This window comes from Canis aureus, chromosome 20, assembly GCF_053574225.1.
Source record: "Canis aureus isolate CA01 chromosome 20, VMU_Caureus_v.1.0, whole genome shotgun sequence".
NCBI classification, from domain to species: domain Eukaryota; kingdom Metazoa; phylum Chordata; class Mammalia; order Carnivora; family Canidae; genus Canis; species Canis aureus.
Window position 1 is genome coordinate 11344171 of NC_135630.1, and position 25542 is coordinate 11369712.

The 25542-nt window shown below is 35.4% G+C and overlaps 1 long non-coding RNA gene across 1 annotated transcript in view; it reads left to right on the plus strand.

Annotated features, from left to right (window-relative positions):
- The window catches only part of LOC144291477 (uncharacterized), a 352892-nt gene extending 336739 nt beyond the window's left edge, over positions 1 to 16153 (plus strand). Inside the window, exon 7 of the long non-coding RNA XR_013358745.1 lies at positions 15886 to 16153. This is a non-coding gene — a long non-coding RNA (uncharacterized LOC144291477). The remainder of the gene's footprint in view (positions 1 to 15885) is intronic.
- Positions 16154 to 25542: the final 9389 nt, after the last annotated feature.

Here is a 25542-nt window from a genome sequence, read left to right on the forward strand (position 1 = left end):
TATTTTTAATTTTTTTTTAGGAAGCTCAAAGTACGTTTAATGTGCCTTGAAGTTGCCATCGGAGAGAGTGGAACAACAGACAGAGCATGAATAAGCCTATGCCGCTGTCTTTTTTATCTCAAAAAATCATTTTTTTCTTCTGAACAAAACTGTTAATTTTTTATACCATTTGAATGTGGAATTAGGGACTTTCTGGTTTCCAATGGTGAATACAAAAATTGTAAACCGAAGGTAGTGTTATGTATAGAAGGCGAGTTCATAGAAATAGTAATTTCTGATATGAAGGAGATTTCATCTCCGGCATCCTCTGAAATAATATATCTTCTTCAAATTGACTAGAATGTTAATGGACAGAGATCCCAGTAATTTGTGAGTTTAGCAACTTTTATGACTTTGCAATTGTGAAAAAAAGAATCATCCAATGGGTGGCTTTCTCCTTAATCTTAAATCCAAGTAAAGAAAATGAAAGTAAATCTCTGTATGGATAATAAGTGATCAAAAAATTATTATTTAATAGAAACAATGGAGAAATTTTCAGAACAAAACAGGGAAATGCAAAATTTTGAAAAGAGGGAGAAAACAAATGAGTAAACATACATCTTTTTTATTTAATGCTATATACATAGAATTAAGAAGCGGTGTGTTTTATAATTTCATTGTACAGCCGAGGTCCATCATGAGCCTAACCTGAACCCTTTACTGGGTTGTAAATATTTCTGCACTTCTGGAAGTGGACGGACATGACTGGGCCGAGCTGCAGGCAAAAGAGATTGGAAGCCTCTTGGAAAGAAATAGTCAAAATCTTGGGGGAAAACTCAAGAGTTGCTCTTGCCTATCTGCCTTGAATTGCAGAACTGTAGATTTCCAATTCGCCGGGTTTTACACATGCCAGCCATTCAACATTTGTTCTCCTCCTTGAATATATCATGCCCAGTCTCCTGTGGACTCATGACAGACTTTCAGATGGAGACAAGGTTATAAATAAAAACTGAAAAACATGGGGGCACCTGGGGGGCTCAGCCAGTTAAGTGTCTGCCTTTGGCTCAGGTCCTGATCCCAGGGTCCTGGGATCGAGCCCCACATCCGGCTCTGTGCTCCCGGGTGGGGAGCCTGCTTCTCCCTCTGCCAGCCTGTGCTCTCGTGGTCTCTGCCAAATAAATAAGCAAAATCTTAAAAACCACAAAAACTGAAAAATGTGTTTTTATTAAACTTCAGCATTATATGGAGAGAAAATTTAGTATAGTTTTGAAACTCATATTGCACAGTGTAATTGCAGAATGCAAGAGAAGCATTTTTTGGGTGTTGGCATAGGCTGCAGCGGTGTATTCAAGACCAGCCAACAGTCCATTCTGATGGTGTGCCCAACACTCTTAGGCCCAAGGCACAGGGGTCATTCTCATTGTAGCACTTTCTGGTAATAGTAGTGTCCCCCACAATGACAAGGGAGACAGATCCTAGAAAAGAAGTGTCACTGCACAGTTGAGTTAATATTTTGTACAAAGCAGAGACAAATACTGATGGCAGTCTTCAAGCACATACAGGGACTGGGAGCTTCAATAAATCCCGAGGCCAAGAAAAAAAAAATTTGCATTGTGAAATAAGTATTTCTCCTTTACACACTGACTTTAAAATTGTTGCATTTAACTGTATTATTTCCAATTTCTTGTAAGCTTACCTTAAAAAAAAACAAACTCTATTTATTTTTTTTAAGATTTTATTTATTTATTCAGGACAGACACAGAAAAAGAGAGAGGCAGAGACACAGGCAGAGGGAGAAGCAGGCTCCATGCAGGGAGCCCGACGCGGGACTCGATCCTGGGACTCCAGGATCACACTCCAGGCTGAAGGCGGCGCTAAACCGCTGAGCCATTGGGGCTGCCCCCCAAAAACCTTTATTTTGATTGTTTCCTATTGCTGAGTTTTAAGAGTTCTCTATGATGTCAATTCTTCCCTTTAAAAAACAGTTCTCAGTATATTTCATGTGGTAGACCTTTATCAGATGTGTCCCTTTTAATATTTTAATTTAAATTCAATTTAATTAATATGTAGTGAGTGTATTTTTGATTTCAGAGGTAGAATTTAGTTATTCATCAGCTGCATATAACACCCGTGCTCATTACATCAAGTGCCCTCCTTAATGCCCATCACCCAGTTACCCCATCCCTCCATCCACCTCCCCGCCAGCAACCCTGTTTGTTTCCTATAGTTAAGAGTCTCTTATGGTTTGTCTCCCTCTCTATTTTTGTCTTAATTTATTTTTCCTTCCCTTCCTTTATATTTGTCTGTTTCGTTTCTGAAACTCCACATGTGAGTGAAATCATATGCTATTTGTCTTTCTCCGGCTGAGTTATTTTGCTTAGCATGATACACTCTAGTTCCATCCATGTTATTACAAATGGCAAGATTTCATTCTTTTTGATGACCGAGTAATACTCCATTATATATACCACATCGTCTTTATCCACTCATCTGTGATGGACATCTGGGCTCTTTCTATATTTTGGCTATTGTAGACATTGTTGCTATAAACACTGTGGTGCATGTGCCCCCTCAAATCACTATGTCTGTCTCCTTTGGATAAATACCTAATAGTGCAATTGCTAGGTTATAGGGTAGCGTATTTTTTTTATTTTTTTAATTTTTTTTATTTTTATTTTTTAACTTTCTGAGGAAACTCCATACTGTTTTCCAGAGTGGTGCTGTAGTTTGCATTCCCACCAATAGTGTAAAAGGCTCCCCTTTCCCTGTCTTCTCGCCAGCATCTGTTGATTCCTGAGTTATTTATTTTAGCCATTCTGACTGGTATGAGGTGGTATCTCATTGTGTTTTTTTGACATTTTTTAAAGATTTCATTTATTTATTTCAGACACAGAGAGAGAGAACACGAGAAGGGAGAGGGGCAGAGGGAGAGGAATACGCAGGCGCCTACTGAGCAAGGGGGACCCCCGGAGGGGCTCTTTTCCAGGAGGGGCTCTATCCTGACCTGAGCTGAAGGCAGATAGATGGTTAACCCAAAGCAGATACTTAACTGACTGAGCCACCCAGGCACCCCTCAATGTGGTGGTTTTGATTTGTATTTCCCTGATGCCAAGTATTGCCAAGCATTTTTCATATGTCTGTTGTTTTTTTTTTTAAAAAGTGTGTTCATGTCTTCTGGCCATTTCTTGACTGGATTTTTTTGTGGGTTTTTTTGGGGGGGTCAGATGTGTCTTTTGTAAATATATTTTCTAGTCTGTGGCTTGTCTTCTTATTTTCTCGACCTTATGTTTCACAGAGGAGAGGTTTTTAATTTTAGTGAAATTCAGTTAATCACTTATTTCTTTTGGGATTTTGTCTTTGGTATGTTGTATCTGAAAACTCATTGCTGTACTCAAGGTATCTTCCTGTTATCTTCTAGGAGTTTCATGGTTTTGTTTTTTATGTTTAAGTTTGTAATCCACTTTGAATCATTATTTGTGAAGAGTGTAGAGTGTATCTCTGTCTAGATTTTTGTTGTTGTTGTATGTAGATGTCAAGTTGTTCCAGTACCATTAGTTGAAAAGACTGTTTTTGCTCCTTTGTTAAAAATCAGTTGACTATATTTATCTGGGGCTATGTCTGTGGTCTCTATTCTCTGCCATTGGCCAGTTTTCAATTCTTTCAACCTCATCCATGCTTTCTCGGGTACTGTACCTGTAAAGTAAATCTTGAATTTGGATGATTAGTTCTTTGACTATGTCCTTCCTCTTTAATGTTGTTTTGGCTATTTGGGGTCTTTTGCATCTCTATATAAACTTTGGTGTCAGTTTGTTGATAACTACAAATTAACTTGCTGGAATTTTGATTGGAGTTACATATCTGACTTTATCTTTGTGCTAAGAAATCAATCCATAAAGGCAATACAATACTGGCAAAATTTGGGGAAGAATAATTCCTTTAAGTTGCATCTTACTGCTGAGTTGTGAGAAAAGTAAGAGAATTGCTCTATTAGAATAAACTCTGTTCTCCATACAGTGCCATCCAAATTAGAAAAGTAGGGTTGGGGGATCCCTGGGTGGTGCAGTGGTTTGGCGCCTGCCTTTGGCCCGGGGCGTGATCCTGGAGACCCGGGATCGAATCCCACGTCGGGCTCCCGGTGCATGGAGCCTGCTTCTCCCTCTGCCTATGTCTCTGCCTCTCTCTCTCTCTCTGTGACTATCATAAATAAATAAATAAATAAATAAATAAATAAATAAATAAATAAATAATAAAAAAAGAAAAGTAGGGTTGACTCGACAACTATTTGGTAAATGTGAACCGATAAACTTCATAACATGGAGACTGTTCAGGATCCGTGTAATGCTATTTAAGATTGTGTTCACATCCACATTTTTGAACGGTGCCAGCACAGGTGATTCGTCTTAATTGCCTGGTTGTCTTGGTGTTATACAAACACTTTACTAAAGGGATTCCATGTATATGCTCTCTTGTGATTAAGTTGGGTTATACATTGCTATTTACTATTAGTAAGGGTCTATTAAAGTAAAAAAAAAAAACTGGTTTTATCTACCAAGTTAATATAAATGAGGGTCATGCATTTAAAATAGGGATGTAAAATGCAGTTTTTGTTCAAACTTGACACATATGGTTTAGCTGTAATTTCTTGCCCATATATAATAATCTCTGAAGGAGACCGTAAGGCAATAATTTAACTACCAATGTGTTTAACCTCTAATGACCAAATATACTAAAAAGAGAAAATACCTACAAAGATTGCAAACAAAAAATTTTTGGACTGAGTAAGAGTGACTTGCTATTAATATTATTATTGTGTTTTGAATCTGTTGAGTTGAGTAAAATAATATGAATGAGGTTCCAGCTGAGATTATTTATTCAAGCAAAAACCGAATTAGAAAGGGCGGTGACACATACATCATTGCCACTGTTAGAAACAGCTTCAAGAATTCAGTCTCAGTTGAGTGTATTAAACTCTGTGAATGACTGGGCAGGCAAAATTATAGTCCACTAGGATAATTATAGTTCACAGTCATATCTAATGGGATCTGCATAAATCACGGTATTGTTTGCCACAAAGTGTATTTATACTTGTCAAATGATTGTAATTGGACATTTACAAAGGACTGTTTCAATTTATAAACAGGACTTTTCAAATGAATATTTATAAAGTACTTGTTAAAGAAAATAAATTTACTCAGGTAATTTTGAACTGTGATTTTACAGCATGTAATATAAAACCATCTCTTACTAAGGAAATCTCGACTAAGCCTCTATTAATGATAAAGCTCAAAATTAGATAGAGATAGATAGGATCCCTTTAGCGGCTTACAGGGCAAAATATTTCATAGTATCTGTATGTCATCAAAAAAAAAAAAGAGTAGCGTAAATTTAAATTCCAAGCTGTGGGGCTAATTTTTTGCGGAGGCAATAGCGCCACGGTGATGCACATGGGCAAAGAGACGTATACCCTACACCTGTACAACTAGTATAAAGCCTGACATGTGACTCTGTCTATATTGTAGAACTTTCCAAAAGATTTGAGGAATAGTTTATTACAGATATTACCAGGAATTACAAAGTTAAATAAGGCTTTTAGACTACCATGTATTCTACATTGGAAATCACATTTCTTGGATTTAAATTCTTTTTCATCTTATTCAGTATTACTTTCTTTTTAGTCAAATTAGCATTACAGAACAGATCCCTTTCATAGAGCTTTTGACTTATTAGCATTACCTGTTTGGGAGTTTTAACAGCCAATATAAGGGCCCAATTCCTTCACATCTTTGACTAGCCACCTATTCTGTGCCTACTTATGCTAATCTGATGATTATTCTATCCATTATAAACAACATTACTGGAAAATACACATTCTCCCTTATTGCTAAGACATGGCTCAGATTTCTTTCTAGTTTTTGACTCTGTTGAGTTGGGCTGGACTACCAGAGTTGAAGATGTCTCCCATAAAATCAAGCCCACAGCAGAGAAGCTGTTGTGGCCTATTTCTGCCTCCTTTCCAACATGGGGTCTGCATGGCTCCCTTTTGATCATCCAAGATTGAATATCTTCTCTAGGTTAATCAGACCACACTGACATAGCTGCTGGTTGAAATGAAACAAAGGCATCTAAGAACAAATGATGCAAGTCAAAAGAACATATGGCCATTTTAGTTCTATATATAACCCCTTTATTCTCATTGGCAAAACATCCTCTACCCAACTCTGCCTCAGTAGAGGGGTCTACATTTGTTGTTGAGAAATGCATTTTCTCCTACATGTGCAAGAAAGCTTTGCTTCTTCAGGAGGAAAGACAGTTTTGAGTTTCCTCTAGAAATTAGAATTCTCTCACCATGCTCACACCCTACTTATATTAGGAATTGCTTATTGTTCCCTGAGAGGAGCATATGCTTTCAGAGTTGTAATTAGCATCTACTCTGCCTTCCTAGAATTTTTCCCCTTTTGTTTTTGACTACCTACTTTATTCTCATCATTCCAGATTCAGTTAAACCACTACATTATCTTCATATCTTTTTTCTTTCAGTCTGTATTATATCCTCTTCCCTGAGCTTTCTACTTATTTTTAACCAATATTTTTATATTGTAAAAAACTGTATTCCCAATCTTTGTCTGTATTATATCCTCTTCCCTGAACTTTCTACTTATTTTTGACTAAGATTTTTATATTTAAAAAAAACTGTATTCACAACTTAACTATGGTAGCCTGTCTCTAGAAAACTGGGTCATTAAGCTCTACATCCTCAGTGCCTGCATTTAATCCATGTTTTACATGTACATAGAGATTATGATAACTTTTATGAACTATGATGATAACTCATGTGATCTGTCTGGGCAAAACTCTTCAGTGCCTTACCATTTGTCAGTCTGCAGTTATCTATATACCTTCCTAGAGTCTCTTCTGTATTGCAAGGAATAGAGTGGTCTTAGTATTATATTTGTCAAATTCTCTTTTGTCAAGCATCTTCAATGAGATTGACATTCTGATAACCAGATATATTTATATGAGATTTTGAGATGGAAAAAAAAAACAAAGAAAACCCAAAACACGTTGCCTTCTTTGTAGTAGTACACGAACATGTGGGCTTCACAGACATAACATTTGCAGCAACTTCAAGATCTTTCCCCTGTGAGTGCCCTGGGACACGATGACAATGAAACATTCAGGATGTCAAAGAAGGTGGCTTTTACAAAAGCACTGTAAGCATTGAGGGGAAAATAATCCATATCCAACAGGGTTTATTTTTATGAAGACAAATCTCTGCCTCTCCATTATGAAAAGGATCTCCAATAGTTATCCTGCCACCAGGTGACTGGCTGTTTCCCCTGGGACACAAAGCCCTATTATTGAGTGAGTGTTGACCTTTGCTATTGGCTGCTTAGATACTTGGCACCATTGGTGGTGATAGGTGAGACTTGCTGAGGTAAAGTTCATGTTTATAGCCTATGTATGAGCTCCACTTGGACTACCATGTCCACATTGAATGTGAGCCAACTGAGCAAACATTGGGGAAGCAAAGAGGTTATCAATAAATTCAGGTCCCATCAGCTTAGAAAGCTCAGCTCAGATTTCCATTTTGGGTCCATTTCCTGGCAGCATGGTTAAAACACTGTATCATTTAGTATCTGGCAAAATATCCAATATAATATTGCTTAATGATAGGTACAAAGGGGCATAGGTCTGAATTTCAGGAGATTCTCTTTTGGGGGGTGATTTTTTAATACTCACTACAAGAACTCACTAAAGAGGGAATCAACAAAGTCTCTGACCCCTTCCTGATGGAAGATTTAAATCACACCAGCTAAATGCTGTTTGGAAGCAAGGAAACAATGAATAGTTAGTGCAAGGAGAAAGGAAAAAATTACAACTTTGTGACACATTGCAGACAAGATAACTTTAATGATTATGAATATCTATATTTTCTTACTTGCTTTATTAAGTACATGTTTGTCCATATTATTCAGCTTCTTATCTACTCTTGATTCTTCATTTACTAATTTCCATAAATTGTTGTGGCTCATGTGAATTAGTTTTTATTTTTTTAAGTTTTTATTTATTTATTCATGAGAGACAGAGAGAGAGAGAGAGGCAGAGACACAAGCAGAGGGAGAAGCAGGCTCCATGCAGGGAGCCCGACATGGGAATCGATCCCAGGGCTCCAGGATCACGCCCTGGGCCAAAGGCAGGCGCTAAACCACTAAGCCACCCAGGGATCCCTGTGAATTAGTTTTTAGGGACTAAATAGGCGAAAGATAGGTTGTAACTGAATTTAAGGAAAAATTACCATCACTCAGGGATAGACTTAGTGATTAGTGGTATTTTGAGGCCCTGTGTTGGGACATTTTTGTATGAGATCTTTATCTGTGTGAGATTGAGATATTTTTGTATGAAGAATAGCTTTATTATATTAGAAAGAATCCTGTTGTTTTTACTATTGCTGCAAGTTGAAATTTTAAATATTGGCCATAGTGTTGTATACTCTCTACCTTTTGTTTCTTTTAGCCCTCAACATTTGTTCTCAGACTCTCCTATGTTCTTCTTAAAGCCTGGTGACTAGATTTTTCAGACTGCCTCCTATCCATGTTTCAGTGTATGATTCATGTTAAGCAATAGGATTCTACATTTTGATTTGAAACTTTAGCACGGATTATTATCTGCTACATAATTTATTTTATTTTTTAAAGATTTTATTTATTCATGAGAGACACCAGAAATAAGGCAGAGAGAGAAGCAGGTTCCCGGTAGGGAGCCTGATGCAGGACTTGATCTCAGGACCCTGGGATCACAACCTGCGCCAAAGGCAGACATCCAACCACTGAGCCACCCAGGCACCCAACTATGTAATGCATTTTATTTACATATTTTCAGGTTCCCACACTAGAATGGCAGTTGTACAAGGACAGGGATTTTTTTGTCATTATCTTTCACTGCTACCTATTCAGTGGCTAGAGAGTATCTGGCACGTACAAGGGGCTCAAAATATTGGCTGATTAAATGATTAATTAATGGATGAATATTAAATTTAAGAGGAAATATAAGAAGAACAATTTATGTGGATTTGCATATTGAAAAATTCTAAATGGAATATCATCTTAATCTTTTGTTTGCTGGGCAGCCCGGGTGGCTCAGCAGTTTAGCATCACCTTCAGCCCAGAGCCTGATACTGGAGACCCCGGATCGAGTCCCACATCAGGTTCCCTGCATGGATCCTGCTTCTCCCTCTGCCTGTGTCTTTGCCTCTCTCTCTCTGTGTGTGTCTCTCATGAATAAATAAATAAAATCTTTAAAAAAAATTTGTTTGCTAACGTGTAGAGAGATGGACTTGGCTAATTTTTCAGCTATGTAATTTTACAAGAATATTTAAATTATATCAGAACCTAAGCATTCAAAAACAAAACAGAAAAGAAAAACTGAGGTCCAGGTGAATGTGAGGAATAAGAACATTTCTTAAATTTGTAAAGAAAAATATATTTAGGAGGTGAAGCACATGAATAGTTTTCACTATCGAAGTGAACTCATGACTCATGGCCAATGGTTTTACAATGAATACAAAGTCATTTATTGCACAAGTTAAACTGAATATCACTTATATATAGTGAAAACAAGTGATAGTACAATTTGTTGTCTGTAGTTTTCTTACCTTGAGCATTAGATATTGTTTTTCTTTTACCTTTCTACCCACATCAGAGATGTTTCCTCATGACTGGTGTTTATGTCTGTTTTCCCAAAGGAATTACCAACTCCTGGAGGTCAAAGTCATGTATGGGTTTTCTTAGCATCGCTTAGAATACAGCATAAGTCTTCTCACAGAAGAGGAAAAATACATTTTATTGAATTGAATTGAAAGATAACATTTGAAGTGACTTTATGGCTAGCTAGATATCCTCTGCACTTATGGAATTCAATTTCATACCTGCTAATAACACATTGACTAAGGCTGTATAAGAGTAAACTAAAGCAGTAAGCATTCTTTTTTTCTGTAAGATTTTTTATTTTTAAGTAATCTGTATACCCAACATGGGGCTCGAACTCATGACTCTTAGATCAAGAGTCACATGGTCCCCCAACTGAGCGAGCTAGGTGCCCCTAAAACAGTAAGCTTTTAAAACAGGATCATAATTAATGGATTGGCTAATTATTCTTTCCTGTGGTGGACATTTAATCCCATTCAGTATTCTCTTTCAGCCAGGCGCATCCTTGCAAAATAAGCAGAGGAATCATTCCTTTCAAATTATTTAAATAACTCTTAAATTAAAACATATAATTACATGCTCAGTCATTTGAAAATTCAAATATCAAAGTGCATATGTATTGTTATAACAAAAATCAACCACCCGACTGTTGTCTAAACTTAAGATAGCATTCTTTATTTGGACGTAAAAAGGAAAAGGAATATACACTGATCTATATCTTATTATTCAGCTTTTGACCTTATTTTATTTAATTATATATTTCGTGTTTATTATGAATCTCTTTTAATGTAGATGAGTCTCTTTCTGTAGTGGCTCATCAAACTGATAGTTTTGACATTTCTTCCTCAAAAAAGTATGCATAAAGTGTCATCATAAAATCTAATTTACAACTGTCCTACATTTGAATACAACTGTTTCTACACACTCGACTTAGTTATACCACTTGTTAAATAAATTTGCATGTCATATGTGAGATTTTTGTTGATGAAACGTATTCTATGAGAGACTCAATTGTCAAGGTGTTATCTTCATCAACTTGAAATTTCAAAAGCAAAAATCAACGACCTCTTTTATTTCACTTTTTCTGAGGAACAATTTTGAACAATTGTTAGATAGCAAAAATTATACTCTTCCAATTCAGAGGAAAAAACATTACTAACATGCTGCATCTTCAGTATTAGAATCAATGCTCTTATTTGATGTAGAAATACAACTCTAAATGTTATAAATATGTACATTTTTAAAATGCATGAAGTAGATGTCTATAATGCTAAAATGACTGGGATTATCATATAATTTTAATCTTTATTGAATGGCCCAAATTTCACATAAGATATTTCTACCATTTAATAAATGTATTGCAAAAAGTTTGACGTGACTGTTGGCTGATTTAGTAAATTGTGCTCTAATTATCTACAATGTGAGGTTTGAAGCTCTGTGAGGGAACCCTTTGGAGCCAAAGGGTTCTAGAACAAAGGCTTTGAACTTCTGGAGAAGAGAACCTGCAATTAAGATACAGAGAAATTGGAAAGATATATACTCAGGGCTTTACCTCCATGCAAATTTCTTTTTCTTTTTTTTTTGAAAGATTTTATTTATTTATTCATGAGACATACACAGAGAGAGAGAGAGAGAAAGGAGGCAGAGACACAGGCAGAGGGAGAAGCAGGCCCCGTGTGGGACTTGATCCCAGGACTCCAGGATCATGCCCTGGGCCAAAGGTAGGGACTAAGCCACTAAGCCACCCCAGGATCCCCTCTTTTTCTCTCTCTTATGCACACATACTTCTGACCTGTACCATGCCTATGTGTCCCATCTTCACTTAGGATGTCTCAAACCAGAAATCTCTGGACATTTCACTTCAATTCTCTGTATCTCACCACCATGTTGAATCATTTACCAAGTCCTACCAATTTTATCTCTGGAAAATTTTTTTTATTCTTTAATAGAAAACTATATGTACAGCCTAATTGCATTAATATTTTATATTATTTAACATGATAATACTTAATTTCATCATGATACATGTAGAATATTTTTTTTTATTATTTTCCCTCCTAAGGCCCAAGTTCAAAGTATTAGTCCCATTGTGAAAGTAAAATATAGAAATCATTTCATTCCATGATACAATGTTGTCAGGTTTATAGGACAATGACAACAGCAAAAACAAAGGCAAAGTAATTTAAAATTAGACTAGAAACAGTACTTTGTAAAACACCATTTTTCTTTTTTTTTATTTTATTTATTCATGAGAGATGGAGAGAGAGAGAGAGAGAAAGAGAGAGACAGAGACACAGGCAGAGGGAAAAGCAGGCTTCATGCAGGGAGCCTGATGAAGGACTCGATCCCGGGACTCCAGGATCATGCCCTGGGCCAAAGGCAGGCGCTAAACTGCTAAGCCACCCAGTTGTCCCAACATTTTTCTTAAGAGAGAATATTTGTGCACTGTTAAGGAACTGACATAGATAAGTTAATATGTTTTTGCATATTTATTTTCTGATATTTTCAAAATATCATAATAGATATTTTGCATATCTATTTTCTATTTATTTATATTCTAAAATATATGCATATATATTTATTTTATATATTTCATTTTGCAGTATGTTTATGCATATGATTTTCTGCATATATATATTCCTCCTATGAGGTCTGACAGTTATTAAACAAGTAATTAAGAGGCATTATGCAATTAAATTCTACTTGTACTCATATATGATGTTTGATTTAAAATGTAACTAACATAGTTTTCATGATAGATATTTAGTCTCAAATTTTAGGAGATAGAAAAAAAATTAGGAGATAGCATATGAACTAAAAATATGATTTACTTATTAAGGTAGCTTTTTAACATAAAAATCTGAGTGATTACAATTGGTACTGTGGTGAAACCCAATCTATTAGTGTTTTTTCTTAAATCACATTTATTAATTAGTCAGATTTATAATAAAAAGTCTTATGAATTTTTATGTCAATAATACCTTACATAGAAATGTAGTCAGTGCCTTAGGGTGTGGTGTATCTGTTGACGCTAATAAAACAGAAGGTACCATATTCTTATCACTTAGCCTATTTAAAGCATTTAACGCTACTGTGAGCTCTTGATGCAACTAGAAAGACTATGAAAATAATTGCAATGTAATAAAATGGTTTGAAAGTCCTGGGCCATTTAAATTTTCAGTGTCTTTTTTGAATTTTTTTAACATTTATTATGATGTGATAACAAATTTTATTTTTATTTTTTAATAATAAATTTATTTTTATTGGTGTTCAATGATAACAAATTTTAATAATTGAGTTTGTCATATGCTAAATTGAAGAGAAATGTCCATGCTATTCCCTAAAGCCCCTCGTCTGTATTCCTCAATTCCATCACGAAAACTTAAAATTTGAGAGTATTCTTTATATGTCTCATTTGATCTCATTTCTGGAATAAGTCTTGTGTATATTTTGAATTTTCCCTCCCCTTTAATTTGCATCTCACTGCTTCTTAACTTTACTCATGTATGAGCTTCAAAGCTTCTCTTCAATCCATCCTTCCTCTGCCACTTTCTTAGTAGAATTTCAATACTTTTATGTCAGTCTTTTGCTCAAAATCTCTTTAAACTTCCCTCCAAGCCTTACTGAAAAAGAAAAAAGTTCATAATCTAACCCAAGGACTCTCCCACCCCTACACACATACGTGTGCACACACACAGATATAGAGTCTGGACCTAAGTGGTAAAGGACAGCTTTGCCCTTGTCCTTTGTCCCTTTTATTCTAGGAACCTTAGAGGACTGGCCAATCCCAAAAGACACTTAAAGTTCGCCATCACTGTGTTTTACTACCAGAGTCTTAATACTGATGTGTTTTCTTCCTCCCCCTCCTCCTCCTCCTCCCAGCTCTGTCCAGTTTCTAGGTAGACTTAGTGGACTTGCTGATTCTCTCCTCAGAACCTTCCCTTTCTCTGTTAGGAATCAATATGTATCTCTTCTTGGTGTGGCATTGAACCTCCTCTGCCAGAATTAGCATTATTACAATAAGCATTATTTTCTCTACTACGTATGAATATTTGGCAGCAGAGAAGATCTCATATTCTATTTTGTCTCTTCCTCCTGAGTACTCAGAAGAAGGGCTCTGATGGGGTAACTTAATATCCATAAACTTTTTTTGAAGAAAAAAAAATAGAAGAAAGAAAAGAGGGAGGAAATAGATAAGTTTCCTGATTTTTTTTTTTTTTCTGTTCAGTGTTTACTTTCTGAATTAATGGTGATATGGGAGAGCTTGGTTCTCATATCATGGAGTCCAAGAATGAATCTTGTCGACAACAGAGAGTGAGCAAAGCAATAGAAGTTTGTTAAGAGAAACAGAGAAAAATTTCAACAGTGAGAGGGTTGGACAGAGCTGCCACTGAGGGCTTTTATGATCTATCTTTTATAGGAAACTGAACAGGGAAGTCGGTAAATTTCCTGTCAATATCAGGGTGGATTTGTAAAAAATCATGCCTGTATTTAGAACAAAGGTGGTAGACTTGTAACCATCATAATAACAAACAAGATGTTCTTGTAAATATCATGAGCCCAAACAAGGCGTTCCCTTCTCTCTGGTTAATCTCTCCTCCATAATATTTCTCTACATCTGGGGTTTTTGTGAGCCCATGGCTCTGAGATTCCTGTGCTGTCTTGGTTTGAGCAAAGACTATTTATAACACCTTAATGTCATATTTCTTTGTAGAAGGATAAGTTTCTGTGATTTCTTAGTGGCCATTAAATGGGGATACTCCCTAACATTTTGGAACTAGGGAGCCAGATTTATTTATTTATTTATTTATTTATTTATTTATTTATTTATTTATTTATTATTTTTGTTTTTACTGTCTTATTTCTGTTTTCTTGGGATAGGTAGGAGCTTGACTCTGGGCCTTTCCCTTATCTTCCCCTGCCAAGCCCCATCTGCCCCTAACTCATTCCTACATCAATGGGTATACTTTAAAATTCTGATAATTTATACAATTGCCCCATTACATAAACTAAATATTTCAATAAGGGATTTATAAGGAAATACAGAGCCCATCCTCATTCACACTCCTTGCTCTTTTGAAATTTGATACTTTGTTGGCAAGGCTTGCTTAGTGATCCCATCTACTTGTCATGAATTGAATCATAAGCTGATGACCAGTTCCCATAACCACCTCATCTAAACAAATTTTACAGAAATCTGTTGCCTTGTTCTGCACAGGTTTCAATCCAAAGCCCACTTTTATCTGCAGAATCAATAATATCTCTCCTTATTTTCTCATGCATAGTTTCCTATTTAATCTTGATCCAAACATGATTCTACTTAGAATTTCTTTGGTAATTACATAGAGAATCTAAATCACTCTATCACATGTTGCTTTAAGATGCTTCTTGAGTTCTCTTCCTAAATATAGGAACTTTGTTGCATAACAAAAATTAAAAGAGGCCTTTTTCCTGCTTTTATATCTACTATAATATATATGAAAGTGAGTGACAGCTATGAAGTAATTTAATAAATGCATATTACTCTCCAAAATTCAGCTGACCTCTGCAATTTTATGCAAGAGATATAAATTTATTGCTTGATTCACTTAGAATTCTGACTTCATTTTTCTATTTTTTTTAACTATCATTAGAGAACCAGTTAATTTTTTAAAGAGATTCTATTTATTTAAGAGAGAAAGAGAGAGACCGAGAGAGAGAGAGAGAGAACACATGTGTGTGCACCAGTTGGGGGAGGGCTAGAGGGAGGAGAGAGAGAGAATCTCAGATAGACTCCGTGCTGAGCGTGAAGCCTGACCTGGGGCTCAACCTGATGACCCTGAGGTCATGACCTGAGCTGAAATCAAGATTCAGCCACCCAGACTCTTGGAGAACCAATTAATGCTTAGAAGTCACTTATTAAAAACTATATCTTATGAAATACAGTGGTTATTCCTCTTCTTCCCTTTTGCTGAGAATTCCATTTAACATGAAAAGAGCCAGTGGTGACTGGCTAGTCAATAAAAACTCCAATGATAATTGTATGAATCGGATAATCACTGACATGAATGGCGTATAGTACTCACATTCACTGGAAATGTGTCTTCTTTTAGTATTGCTAGGGTGATTACATATGCTAGAATTCTAATTTAGTTTTTAAAATAGAAAAAAATATTCTTGCCAGATGATATCAACAAACATAATTTTTTTTTTTTTTTGTCAGGAAAATATCATGGAGCCTAAAGTAACCATATCATTTGTCACAAAAACAAACAAACACCAAAACTATCTGAAGACATAGCGGAGACAGAGTGAACTTACAGAAAGTGGCCTTTTGAATTCCTGGTTGGAATGTCTGATAAATCAAACCTACTGTGTGATGTTGGAGAGAGCATTTTTCAATGTGTGTGAGCCACTCATTATCTGCCTTCTAACATGTGAATAGCGGTTTATGCCTCCCAGAATTGCTGATAGGATTGTATAAAATAATGTATATGAAAGCCCCTAGGACAATGACTGGCATTTTGTGACAATAACTATAGTTTAATGAGGGCTTTCTACATTTTTTTTGCTCTTTTGAGAATTTGGCTTTATTTTCTCAGTGGTCTCAAACTTCACTTTCAATATTTTGCCACATTGATGGTATCCCTACTTTTTGCTTGATTTTAAAGAACTCATTTTTCTTTTTTCTCATTGTAATATTATGAGTTTCGTAATTATACATTTTCCTCAAATACACATTGAATTTTACAAATACCACCATTAGAATTTTAGCAATTCTTTTCTAGTAGCACCTTAATCCACTCATATACCAGTGGTGTTACGCATTCCTTCTTTGACAAATACTCCCCTATATATTGGAATTCTTATCACAGCCCACCCCATCAGAGGGAAGGGAGTGGATGTAATCATCCTTTTCTAATTTTTATTTTTTTTAATTTTTTTAATGATAAATTTATTTTTGGGATCCCTCGGTGGCGTAGCGGTTTGGCGCCTGCCTTTGGCCCAGGGCGCGATCCTGGAGACCTGGGATCGAATCCCATGTCGGGATCCCGGTGCATGGAGCCTGCCTCTCTCTCTGCCTGTGTCTCTGCCTCTCTCTCTCTCTCTCTGTGAGACTATCATAAATAAATAAAAATTAAAAAATAATAATAATAATAATAAATTTATTTTTTATTGGTGTTCAATTTGCCAACATACAGAATAACACCCAATGCTCATCCCGTCAAGTGCCCCCTTCAGTGCCCATCACCCATTCACCCCCACCCCCCATCCTCCTCCCCTTCCACCACCCCTAGTTCATTTCCCAGAGTTAGGAATCTTTATGTTCTGTCTCCCTTTCTGATATTTCCTACCCATTTCTTCTCCCTTCCCTTCTATTCCCTTTCACTATTATTTATATTCCCCAAATGAATGAGACCATATAATGTTTGTCCTTCTCCAATTGACTTATTTCACATATATCCACTCATCCTTTTTGGTTACAAATAAGAAAACCAGAGCAAAGAAAATGTAGGTAGCTTTTTCAAAGCAACACTGAAATTTAATAAGTGACAGAGCCAGGTTTCAACTCCTGACCCACCAAACTTCAAATTCTGTCCTCTTACTAACTCCAGCATGGCGTATTTCTTGTGAATAAGTCAGTGAATGTTTTTGTGGGAATTATGCCTCATTTTTCTTTGGATCTTCACCTCACACAATACAAGTACATGCTTAATACATATTATTATATGCTTTAATAATAGGAAGAGTTGCCCTATCTCACATATGGTTAATAAAGGTATGCAAGAAGTAGTGATTTAACGTCTTTGCTTTATCTATCAGGACACTTCCTTTTTGACAAGAGCCCTAATTTCAAGAAAGGACATGCCCAAATTTAGTTATTTTCTTTAGGTCCCCCCAGACCTTTCTTTAAATTTCCTACTACCAAGTAAAGGTAATTATTCTAAGCAGGATTTGGTACATTTCCAACTGAGGAAACCGGACTGTGATATCTAAGAAAAATTCTCAGTGTAACTTTTTTCTACCACCTTATTCCTGACGCTGTCAAAGAGCTCAATCAGTGGCACCTTCTCCGTCATTCTGAATAGTACCAGGTTATAGAGTGCTTTGTTCTTCAGCATTTGCTTGTTTATGGTGTGGTACACCCAACCAGTATCTTGCAAAGGCTGTATGTTACATTTTGCTGCATACCACAGCCTTGACTGTAATGTTCGTGTAATATCTAGCCTTATCAGGACAAATTACTGGAAATCACCATTATTTTTGGGTCACTCTCTAATATTTCTCCTCAAATGTTCATGAACTGTCCTACCCTACCCCTCATTATTCCTAAGGATTCTTTAGTGCTAATCAGGAGGGATATTTGATTCCTCTGGTCCATGGTGCTCCAATTCCTGCTTTCTGCTCAGATCTTTACTACTTTATATTGACTTACCACTACCCTGCATATAAAACCGAACCCCTTCATACTTATTTTACATAAGGCCACCACTAGTACAAGGCCACTCATTTTGATGGATTTTTATTGAAAGACTGATTATAATACAGAAAAATTGCATGATAGCATGAAATAGTAAAAAGCTTAATATTGAAAACAAGATATCACTCTGCTAAAATCCCTCAATATTATTCACCCCAAGGAGGATATTATTTATTTTTGCATTTGCATTTTAGCCAAGGCCTATGAATAGATACTCTAGCTTCATGTAAACTATTTTATCATCTCTCTTATTCTCTATGTCCTGGTATCTACAAACTCTCAGGACAGAACTCACAAATGGTTTCTTTTTTTTTTAATCCCAAATTTTATTTTTTTATTTTATTTTTTAAAATATTTTATTTATTTATTCATGAGAGACATGGGGGTGGGGGCAGAGACATAGGCAGAGGTAGAAGGAGACTCCATGCAAGAAGCCTGATGTGGGACTCAGGGATTATGTCCTGAGCCAAAGGCAGACACTCAACCGCTGAGCCACTTAGGAGTCCCATATCCCAAATTTTACTTTGAAAGTTCCCAATAATGAGTTTTCCTAAACAAAAGCTTTATCTTCCCATGACATAAATCACTGTTCTTTAAAATTGGGAAATTATGTGACCATTTGCTTATCTGAATTTTCTTTTTAAAATATTGATGTAACTTCATGGAATTCTTAACTCAGCGCATTATGAAAACAATAAAGGGGTGCCTGGGTGACTCAGTCAGTTGGGCATCTGTCTTCAGCTCAGGTCAAGATCCTGAGATCCCGGTGTCCTGGAATTGAGCTCCACATTGGGCTCCTTGCTCAGCAGAGTCTGCTTCTCCCTCTCCCTATGAAGCTCCCCCTGCTTGTTCTCTCTTTCTCTTTCTCTGTCTCAAATAAATAAACAAAACATTTAAAAAGCACAAAACAGGGACACCTGGGTGGCTCGGCAGTTGAGCATCTGTCTTCGGCTCAGGGAGTGATCCTGGAGTCCTGAGATTGGGTCTTCCGTCGGGCTCCCTGCATGGAGCCTGCTTCTCCCTCTGCCTGTGTCTCTGCCTCTCTCTCTCTCTCTCTGTCTCTCGTGAATAAATTAATAAAATCTTTAAAATTAAAAAAATTAAAAAGCACAAAACAGTAAGAAAACTTGTGGAAAGGATTATACATTTTAAAGTGTACTACGGAAAATGATAATTATGTACATAGATTAAGCAAAACACAGCAAAGGTTAATTCTAAAACCAATTTTTATACTTCATGACTGAAGAATTGATGATGAGACAGTTTGGCTAAGAAAATGGTGGTGATCTAGTCTAGATTCTTTGTTTTAATTGTCCTCTGTCTCATGTCCTTTTCTCTATTCTGAAATTTCTGCTTCTTGTTTCAGGGAGTTTATTACTAATTCTTTGATAAAGAGGCTTCATCATTTAAGTATCCAATATTTGATTCTCGGCCTTTGCAAGGTTGCAGAAAGAATAAGATAACTGTATAATATAAAATTATTTAGTATTAAAATATCAACTCCCCAAATTATCTCCTATTCAAATACCTGCCTCCCCCTCCCCAAAGCACAGGCATACATACCAAATGCAAGCATTTATTCCTGGAGCCATTTAGCTGATTTTTGGATTCTATAAACTCATGACAGAATGAAAATAAAAGGAGAGTATTTACAAGGAATTTGTCTCTTGGCAAAGATGTAGAATTTCATGAGTCAATAAAGTGAGATGTAAAATTATAAATTATAAAACCACTAAAAATTATGCATATGGAAGAACACACATATTTAGACTTCAAAGGACCATTGACAAAGATGATGATCAAGAGCTCGTGAAAAAGTATGATTTAAATGTTGAGTGGTGATGATTGATAAAGTCCTCAATTATTTTTATTAATAAACTTTTCGTTGGTAATCTTTTTTAAAAAGGCAGTGTAAAGACTGTTATATGGTACTATCCCTATGGCAATGCAATGATAATTGTACAAATAAAATATTAAGAGTTGAATCATTTTTATTCAGTTTAATATTCAGCATATAGTGGTAAAACAGACCTGAATATTATACAAAGACCGGTTCTCAGCTATTCAACCAATTCTTAATACAATAAGGTAGACAGGCAATGGCAAAATAAACACAAGGAAGGCAGGAAAGCACAAGACTTACAGTAACATGACTTAGTATTAACTATTTAGATCACAACCTTTCATACGTAGTTTAAGAAATCAGTGCCAGTAGAGAGATACCATATTGTAAGAAGCAAGTTCTATCTTTAGGTGAACATTAAGTATTAAAATTGTAGGTAGAATCAAAGTATCATGGCCACTATATATCCTTTCCATCCTCTAGAAAACATGGATTTTTATTATTTAGACCTTTACCTCCATTACTTAAAAAGGACTATTACAACACTATCAAATTCATTCAAAATACCACATGGAAATTTCTAGGTGAAGTGCATGACTCATTATAGGAGTTGAAAATTTTTAATTAACTCTTCCTTTAAGGTAGTAAAAGACTTGATAACAGCTTACCTGTTCCCCCTAGTAAGTACATTTAGTCCATGGGTCGGCTTTAGGTGGGTAAACTACTCATGGTGGAGAAGGCAAGTTATTACTTCATTTTTTCCCACTTCTCCATCCCTCTTCTCTCAGTTTTTAGAGGAAGAAACCTTAGAGTGTAACTGCAAGTCATACTCTAATGACTCCTCATTATTCTTCAAATTTGACCTCTAATTTTCCTTGTATATATAATTTCTGTTTCTTTCTAATGACAGTGATTTTAACAATTTACATATATCCTTTTGTGCTGTATTCATTTTTTATGTGACATAATTTCCTTTAAGGAGAGATCAAAAATAGATTTCTTAGTTTATTTAAACAATTACTTTGACATACACCTGACATACATCTGATAGGTGTAGGGAATTGAAGCATTTACTCAATTAAAAGAAATGTAATGATATGTTCCTGAAATGTATATTTATACTCTAAAGAGCAGAATTTTAAGAGAATAAAGAGACAAAAAAAATCATACACCACATCAACATGTAAGCTTGTTTGTTTTTATATCATTTATTCTGCAAGAAGAAAGAAAAAGATTGCTTCCATTTCTCTACACGGTTCTTTTTAACCAGGTGTCACAAATAAGCATAACTATCAGAGTGCTGAGTTTGTCAAAAACAGAAAATACCTCTTTAAGGTACAAGTAATATACAATTAATCTGCTTGATAAACATGATTGCCTAGTCAAAAATTGCATTCCGCAAGAAAGTAACTGTATTTAATATGGCTACCCGATTGTAAACATTTGCAGAGTGCATCAAGGAAAATTATAAATATCTAACATCACTTGAGATGTAGTTGATTATGTTCGTGGGTAGCATTTTTATGAATTTATATTGCATCAAAAATGCTGACAAAATCAACATTTTATATTATTTAAAAAATTTTGAGACTACTCTGTGACAAAGTCTGATTGATGAGCACATTTATTTAATATATGTTTTCCAGTCAAAGGTTTTCTTTTGAAATTGTATAGCTATATCCTGTTTTCCATTATTCTTCAGAATGTTAAGTCAGAGTCATTTTTGACTTTGATGGAGGAAAAAGTGATTTTAAGAAACTATTTTCAGTCAAATTATTTTAGTTACATGCATAAAATTCTATTTCTATAGGTCTCAGATGATCAAACTCTTTTTCTCCCTCCTGTTTTGTCTGAAGAAACTAGAAAGAGTTGCCAGTATTTTCATCTATTTGGCATGTGAGCTTAGGTGAAAAGTTCTTCTGTTTTCCCTTGATAACTATTTATCTAGAATTTTGTAATGATAAATTCTAAAAAAAATGAATAACCTTCTTCAATAGTAGTCTCTTGATAGATGTCAAAGTCTTTATTCTTGACTGTGGTGTTCCAGAATGGCCCCAGTTATGTCTGAGCACTCATCATCTCTAGTCCTGTGGGCCACTTTGCACACACTAGATACTAGACTGAAGCAGAAGCATTTCTACTGGAGTGCTTCAATAAAATGATGAAGCACTCAATTCATTGTCTTTCTCTCTTCTGTCTGTTAGCCTGAAAATCAAGGGACTTTTTTTACAAAGTGCTTCTTCACAATCATGTGAGTTCCCTGTCTTCTCACCCAGTGTATGAAATTGGGTTGAACATTTATTTGATTGGTCTTAGCCACCTGGAATGTTTGAATCATTATGGTTGTTCATTGGGAGAAAAATGTTAAAAACAGGGTCAGTTCCTAATAAGAGGTTTTGGGATAGTCAGAGATTCCACTGCGGTGATCTATTACCAACATTATTGGAGGGATTTATGATTGAGCTATATTTCCTGATATCAAAGAGGACAAATAGTTTTAGCTTGAGGAACTTCAGTCTCATCACATACAAGAATGAAAGAAACACTCAGCTAACCTATTTGTAAGTTCTATATTACTTTAAATGCCTCTCCTTCATATTTTCACTAAGATTCCTCTTTTCTAAGCTCACCATTTTTATACAAATACCCCTGCAATTCCATGTCTTTTTCTAAGAGGATCCTTGGATATATCGCCCCACAGGAGGTGAATTGCAAGTGATTCATATACAAGTATGGACTTATGTTTTGTTATTATTGTCCATTTACCTTTAAAAGAATAGGAAATAGTTTTGACTAAAATTAACAAAAATACTTTGGTTGATATAAAATATCTTGGTCATATTCATTTTCTATATATAACAATTAGAATATACATACATTGCAATATTTAAAAATCAATGTTTTGATGACAGCAGGGATGGCTAAAAGTGGTAGAGATGGAGGAAATCAGACCCTTGAAAGAATGGAAGTGTACTGGGTCTAACCGCTCGAAACATTTTTGGCTGAGCACATACCTCAACTCTTAGGTACAATACAGCAAAGATTGCACTCCTAACTGCTTGAGGGGTCAGAATACAGAGCTCAAGGATAATAGAGTAGATTATAAAAATGAAAACAAAAACTAGATGAGCAGAAGTCCAGAAAAAGGGGAGACAGAGGGAATTGGAGCTCTAAAATTGTTGTAAACTTGCCCAAATCTTTGCTTAATCAATGAATCATACATGTGGCAAGGAAACTTCAAGGCATCTGAAACCAGCAACAGTAAGAGGGAAATCAGTAACTGTAATCTCAGAGAACTGAGTAGAGATTTCTAAATTTTTTTTTAATTTTTATTTATTTGTGATAGTCACAGAGAGAGAGAGAGAATGAGGCAGAGACACAGGCAGAGGGAGAAGCAGGCTCCATGCACCGGGAGCCTGACGTGGGATTCGATCCAGGGTCTCCAGGATCGCGCCCTGGGCCAAAGGCAGGCGCCAAACCGCTGCGCCACCCAGGGATCCCCCCTGAATAGAGATTTCTGCTGTGTTCCACTCTAGAGAAGATAGAGTGTGGAGTCAGACTCCAGACAAGTTAATAGACTCTTAGAACAGAAATCAACCCTCTTCAAAGGAATGTAACTAAACTTGGATGTCTGCACATAGAGTATTTAAAATGTCTGTTTGTTTTATTTTATTTTATTTTATTTTATTTTATTTTATTTTATTTTATTTTATTTTATTTTATTATTTTATTTTATTTTATTTATTATTTTATTTTATTTATTTATTTGAGAGAGTGAACAAAAGAGAGCAAGAGCAGGGCAGGGTGCAGGCATAGGGAGAAGCAAACTCCCTGCTGAGCAGAAATCCTGCCCCGGACTCAACCCAAGACCCTGGGATCATGACTGAGCCAAGACAGATATTTAATATTTAGCCATCCAGGCACCCCTAAAATGTCTGGGTTTTTTTTTCCCAAAATTTCTGTTTTAAGACAGAAAATCAACTGACATAATAAGAGACAGGAAAATACAACTAATACTTGTGAAAACAGGAAATCAAGAGAAACAGGTCTGCAAATGACCTAGATATTGAAAGAAGCAGAAAAGAGCTTTAAAGGAGCTGTTTTGCATATGTGTTCAAGAACCTGAAGGAAAATATTGTCATAATGAATTGAAATATAGGCCTCTTTGTAGAGAAATTAGAATTATAAAAATAAAAACAAATGGAAACAAATAAAAACAATAGAAATTCTAACACTGAAAAGTGCAGTTGCTGAAAGGAAAAAAAAAATTCACTGAGTGGGCTTCACAGTAGTCTTTGAGTACAAAAGAGTTGCCTGGCAGGCTGAATCAAAAGCATGTGACTTTTGGTCATTGGGGTTCATGAGTTTGAGCCCTACTTTGGGTATAGAGATTACTTAAAATAAACAAACAAACTTAAAAATAGCTAAATAAATAAGTTGCAAAAAATAAGTCAACGAACTTGAAGGGATATCAGTAGAAAGTATCCAATTTGAACAACAGTAGTTCAGTACTGAATGGGACAAATTTAGGTTGTATAAAATTTATGTAATTTGGAAGCCCAAAAGATGGAGAAAGACAATAAAATAAAAACTATTTGAAAAAATAATGGTAGAATTTTTTTCCAAATTTGGTATAAATTTATACCTAGAGTCTGAATGAGCAAAGTGAATGCCAAACAAGATAAATACAAATAAAACTAGGCCTAAACATTTCATAGCACAACTGATAAAATGCAAATGTTAGGAGAGAAGCCAAAGAAAACTGACATATTACATGTAAGAAGACAAAAATAAGAATGAGGCTAATCACTTATAAGAAAAAAAAATTGAAGATCATGAAGAAATGGAGCAAAGTCTTTAAGGCATTGAAAAGAAGTAAAAATATCAGAATAATCCCAGACCTTAGGATCATGCCCTGAGCTGAAGGCAGATGCTCAACCACTGAGCCACCAAAGTTCCCCACAACTTCAATCTTTAAATTTAAGTTGAAATAAAGACATTTCCCCATAAAAGAGAACTGAACAAATTATTTTCCAGAAGACTTGAACTACAGAAAGTGCTAAAATATTCTCTGGGCTAAAGTAAGGTAGTATGAGACAGAAAATCAGATGTAGAGTTGGAATAAAAAGCACAGGAAATAATAAATGTGTGGGAAAGATATTTCTAATTTTATAAAAAGACATGATTGTTGGAAGTTAAAATTATTACACAAAATGCAGCGTTTATAACAATAGCACAAATGATGGGGAGGTAGTTGAAATGATAGTGTAATAAGCTTTATATATTTTACACAAAGTACTACAATTTTAACTCTGTGTAGATCATGTTGAGGTAAAAGGTGCACATTGAAATCCCAGGATTTGATTACTAGAAAGCATTTAATTAACCCAGTAAAAAGGCAGGAAATGAGGAATAGAGGAACAAAAACTGCTGGGACAAATAATAAGTGGGAGGCCTAAATTCACCCGTATCAAACATTTTATTAATTAGACTGGATATTCCAATTAAAAGGCAAATTGCCAGTATGATTTAAAAAATAAAAAAAGGAAAAAAAA